Raw genomic sequence first — 6,293 nt, 5'->3', positions numbered from 1 at the left:
AAACGTGACAAGCTTAGTGAAGCAGATGGGGAAGTGGGAATGGGGGGATAAGGATAAAAGGCTGCACCAGAAAGTGGAGATTGTCCATTTACTTGTACAATTTACCCTCAAATGGACGCTGCATAGCGCACATTTCAATGAATTCGAGCCATCTTGTCGGGGGTACACGTAGAGGCCGATCAAACGTGAAAAACAAAATGTGACAGAGGTCATATCCAATTATTAATAGAGTGGGACTTGGTTACGTCATTAGGATGACTATTTTATGACGGCGAATTGATGATTTTATGCTACTACTCCCACCCTTTTTTTTATAACTGACGTTTAAGGTTTTGCACACCAATTAAGAAAAAAATTTTATTGCTTAAATCTGTACACTACTTTCCTTTTGTACCCTCATTAATTGTCCAATTCACCCATATTTTTTCTCACTAGAGTACTAAATGGTGCTATTTTACTAGGCCAAAAGCAATGCAAACTAACTCCCACCAAACTAAATGTTTCTAAAATGAAACTAAATGTTTCTAAAATGAAAAACTTTCCCACCAAAAATTTTCACCTAAATTTTTAATCTGAAATTTTAACATTTTTAACTCCCACCAAATATTTTGAGAGGCTATAAGGACTTCACTATATAAACTAGTCTCAAGAGAAGAACAAAGGAGGTTCAACATACTGCGAGAAAAGAAGAAAGAATACGGAGGGGCAGATAATTACTAGGGTTGTTACAAAGAGAGAAGCAATAATTACTATGAGTAGTAATTAAGAACCCTGTATTGGAAAAGAGAGATAAAAGGGTAAAATTGTGAAAAAATAATTAATACTGTATGGGGATAATAAAATGACAGATAAAAGTACACTAGAGCAAATTTCTTAAACGTCAGTTATAAAAAAAAGGAGGGAGTACCATTTTCATCATCGGGTATGGCACGTGACTTCATACTTTAGGGCCAAGTGGAAGACACTACTTAAAATGTGGAGAATGGCATCCAGTATTCGTAACTTAAAATTTATCATTCGGTGGAATCTGTAAGAATGGAATGGGTTCTGCTTTCATACCCACGAAAATCTTGATTAGATTATTCTCATGTCTCAATAAATTTAATTAGCTCAGTCATGAATGAAAAGATGCCTTTAGATGCAAATTCAGGATAAAGGCAAATAAATGATATCAATTAGCATGCACCGCGTTTGACTACTCCTTCCAAAACCCCGAAAGAAAATTGCATATTAATTTACTACTATAGAGCTTTAGCTTATTGATACTAGGGTCATCTTTAAAGACATTAGGCAGCCAGCCTATACACAAAAGGTAAAGCGGCTGCTTAATCTGCTTTTCCAAAAAGTACTTGGCACTAATTTGACCGCCCTAGCTAACTCACTTGGTCCCCCTAGAACATTTTCCAGAGTTGTCATCAGCCTGCTGAATTGAGAACCCGAAAGAGCTGATAGATACTTACAAGGACATGGCCAGCTGCAGGTAGGGCAATAATGGGGACTAACATAAGGTTGAATCGTGGGGTTAATTTGTCCAAGAGAAATAGTTCTGGGCGGCCAACGCCGAGGAGGGGTCAGGTGAAAATTGGCATATTATATCGAGTTTGGCCACTTCTTTGGCTGCTATTTTCTCCCTTAGAAGCTCTTGTGCTACTCCTCAGACTTTGATCACCTCTCAATGCGGAAGTACGCAATTAGCAAGTATGCCCTTCCTCTGTCCAAAGATTCAAATTGCTGTCGATTTGAGGTTTGATCATTGAATTTGAGAGAGATGCATGCCGCCCTTGATGTTATTTACTCGTATTTTTTTTTTTTTGGCAAGATGAAGTAAAGGAATTATTCACGATGCTAATAATTTTCTAAGGTGAGATTGTATTATTCAAAATCAGTCTGTATAACTCATGCATTAGCTCAATTTGCATAAAAATATCACCAAACTGTCATTTTGGACCTTGGAAAACAATCACATAAACAACATCGCCATTTCCTAGATCAAGAATGAAACCTTGTTTGTTTTGCGATTTTCCGCAGAAAAATTTTTACGTTTTTCATGAACACATTTTGTAATTGTATTTTTATCTCACATACATTAAATTATTACAATACATTTTTTTTTATAAAAACTCGTAAAAATAGCAATCAAAGTGAGGTTAACAATACGGAGGGAATTATTCGATGCTTAACTGTGAAGAAAATACGTAATCAAATGCAATCATGACATCTACTAAAAGACCACCCCCAGGACATGCGGTGTCATCCATTGAACCTTAATCTATTAGTTTCGGCAAGCGGCTTTGTTCGATGTACTTATTATTTAAGAATTCTATTTGGTTTAAAATATAGCAGACAATATCTGATCTTGTTGGATAATATAATTGATGAACCACAAAAATTTTTGCCAAGATAGTACATTTATTGTTTTGGTTAAAAACAAAAAAAAAAAAGAGACAGTAGCAATATAACACCAGCACATTATGTACGAGGGATCTTGAATTCCTAGACTGTTTTGTACTTTTATATACTAAAACCAAAAAGATTCTTTTCTGTACTATGTAATTTGATATTTGTTTAATGGAATTTATAATACAATATGTTATTGATACTAGATCTTGAATTTCATAGTCATGAAGGAGATGTAAATTGAGTCCTTTTCTTTTCCCCCCCAACACAATGAGAAAAGTCCTACATACGAAATTATACCATTCACCTAACGTTTTACCATTCACTACAAACCTTGCGAATTAGTCTGATCGAGTAAGTGAGAATCAGATTGAAGTTTGAGGGAGAGAATCTTACAACAGTTCAAAACTTTGAGGGGGGAACTGCAAATTTTCCAATTGTGTGAATTGGGTCGATATCACTTAATCAATGACCACCCAAAAAAAAAAAAAACCCATAATTAAAATGTTGTTCGAGAATAGAAAGCAATAAGGTATGCAGTTAAAAGTAGCACGTGATCCTTGATTAAGTATTGACCAACCGTTTGTACTGTTGAATCTAAGCATATGGGATATGTCATGTACTCATGGGTACTTGGTACTGTTATGGTACAGATTCCGCGTCAGATTTGTCTCTACACCTGTACCTTCTGTTTGCCTCAGAGAATTTGATATCCAATATGTAAGTTAATAACCTAATTCTGACCCAAAAATTTAAGCAATTAGGTCTTGGACCCTCATTTACATATTAATCACTCTTTGTCTATCTCGGATCAATGTGGGACATGACTCTTTACTCATGAAAATCATTGGACGTTGGTCCAAATCTTGTCCATGCATTAGGTCGATGGTTCAAACTCGGTTTAGTGCATTACAATGAAGTATTATATTTCCTTTGTTCAAAAAAAAAATTCATTGAGTACAATGATACGATTGTCTGATTTGATAATTCACACCCAACTCCCATACAGATCCAGTTGAACTTCCTTTTTCCCGTGATGTAGTTTGTAGCATCGAAATAATGTAGATTATTGTCATTAGACAATGAAAAAAATGAATCTTGGCTAGCGTAAAATGGCTATTATTGGTTTGGACTTGCATCAAAGAACGAGCTAGGAGTTGGAATGTGAGGTTAATTAAAATAGAGACTACAAAAAATTAAATTTGAGTCTCAATAATTTTTATAATCTTAAGCAAGTTTAGATTTATAGAATTTTGATAATTTTGAGCACCCTATTTAAAAAGACTACAACCAAGAAGGATTTGAGTAAATAATTGATAGATTACAAACTCAAATACCTGTTAAGTGATCCAAGTAATCAAAGAGAGATTTGAGAGAATTTTAAATCTTTTATCAAAATTCTTAGTAAAAAACGTGGCCCAAAAGTCTTTAATTCTTTTAGTTTTTCACATTTCTATGTTGGTTTATATCTGCCAGTTGGCTTATCAGTATATTGGGTTTTGCTTCCATTATTATCAAGTAAAAGATTAAGGAATTGTTAAATGGCCCCTCATTCAGTTGATGAACTTGACTTGCCCTAATAATCATTTATGAAGTACAATAGACAGCTAGGTGCAAGATACATATCAGATTTCAAAATATTTTTTATGAGATACAACAATTTGCCCCATCTTAGAATGTCTAAATTGACTTACTATTCTAAACATAGGCAGCTGAATTGCAACGTTTTAAAAGTTCAAGGAGGAAACTCAAAAATAAAATAAAATAAGATGAGACACTGATTACCACATGGCTAGGGCTACAAACGAGCCGAGCCGAGTCGAGTTTTGAGCTAATCGAGCCGAGCCTCGACTAAATTTTACCAAGCTCGAGCTCGAGCTCGACGAGCCGGCAAATTTCGAGCTCGAGCTCGACTCGAATCAAGTCGAGCAGAGCTCGAGCTCGAAAAAAAATAAAAAATAATTATTTTATTTTTTAAAAAATAAATAAAATAATATTTTTTTCTTAATAAATAATAAAATATTAAGGATATATACGTAATTTTACTATGAAAATAAAAAATAAAAAAATATATATATAATATACGTAATTTTATTATTAAATAAAAATAAAAATAAAAAAATATATATATACCCAAGCTCGCGAGCCGGCTCGCGAGCTAACGAGCTTAATATTCTGAGCTCGAGCTCGAGCTCGAGTTTGACTCGAGCCGGCTCGAGCTCGATATTAAGCGGCTCGATTCGTTTGCAGCCCTACACATGGCTCGATTCGCAAATATACACACTTTGGAGAGTTGAATTGAAATTAGCCCTGAAATAAGTACATCGTGGCATGGTGCTCGGTCGACGGCCAAACGGAGACGGAACCTTGGTCAAAAGGGACCGGTATGAAGCCTAGACGGTCAAATTCTGGTCAAGTGAAAACTTTAAAGTCCAAAGACTCCAAACCGGAATTCATTATCTCATAACTTTATCCTCAAGTTTCAAACACTTGATGAATACATATATTTTCCTAGTGACCTTAGGAGATTTTGGTATGTTTTATTTGTCGCTCAATTTACTATCACTGTTAACTTGACGTCATCATCGACTTAACAAGTTTCTAGATTCATCTTGACGTCATAGATGATCCAAGCAAATAAAATGCTTTTTTTTTTTTGTTTTGCGATTAGAATTAAGTTTACTCAATGTGTCCAAGCTATTTTCCAAACCCTCGAGAAAGATAGATTTACTCCACCATGCAATTAATAATATCTTAGATTTGGTGTAAAAATACCTTTTTATGTACAGCCACCAAAAAGATTTTTACTTTTATTGAACATGGAAGATGCAGGGCATCTAAGATCACTTGTCAATTCTTCTCCACAACCTGTAGGACTTTGGATGCTTTAGCTGACAGCAATCTTTCAAAGTCGTCAGGAGAGGATCACCAACCAAATTATTGTTTCCCTGACTTATTCATGTATGTATGTTGATTAAGATACAAAACACGAATCCGTTTGGAAGGTGAGTTTTTTGGATGTTTGTTTAAAATTTTACTGTAACTTATTGTAGAAATTTTTAAAAAAATTTTGAACTGCTTTTTTTTTTTTAAAATTTTTTTTAAAGTATATAGTTTAAAAACTTTGAAAAGTTTTTTGAGATTACTGTAACTAAAGTTTTTAAAAAACTTGTAGCAGACAAACTTGATAAAAAACTTGACTTCCAAACAAGGCCCTTGCTAATAAATTTATCAATATATTACAAACTTAATAAATCTAGTCTCATTTATATATCTAAAAATTAATCTGGCAAGACATAAAAAGAAAAAAAAAAGGACCAGTAACCACAAAAAAGGCCCTAAAAAATTCTTATTTGGAAAATCAGTTTTTACAAAAGAAAATTTTTATGTTTTTTCTAAACATATTTTTCAATCGATCTCTCATCTAAACTAGAAAATTGCAATCCAAACAGGATAAAGATTTTGACACTAAGCTAGAGTACCTATAGGTGCAAAGATAGATCCCTATTGATGGAGACCTCCATTCATGGAACCTTTGAACATGAGAAACAGTCAAGATTCAATGTACCAACGAGGCTGCGATTGCCACTCTTTGGGTTAACTCCACTGCAACTTGGAAAGATAAAGATCAGATTTAGACAGAAAGCAATCACATGGCCCATTATATATTATAGTATTCATATTTAAAAGGATGATCATGATATGATTGATACCCACCTTTTTTAACTAATGGCACCAATTACAAAGAACACGTGATCCTTATGCAAACACTGGCACATTCCGTTCTGAGCAAGATACCTTCTGCTTTTCCTTGGGTTCCCAACAAGATAATCTTTTGCTTAGTAGATCTCATAAAAATAGATAATCTTGTTCTTGCTTCTTTATATATATATATA

This window comes from Coffea eugenioides, chromosome 2 (assembly GCF_003713205.1).
Source record: "Coffea eugenioides isolate CCC68of chromosome 2, Ceug_1.0, whole genome shotgun sequence".
Classification (NCBI taxonomy): Eukaryota; Viridiplantae; Streptophyta; class Magnoliopsida; order Gentianales; family Rubiaceae; genus Coffea; species Coffea eugenioides.
Note: the sequence above shows the minus strand (reverse complement) of the source record.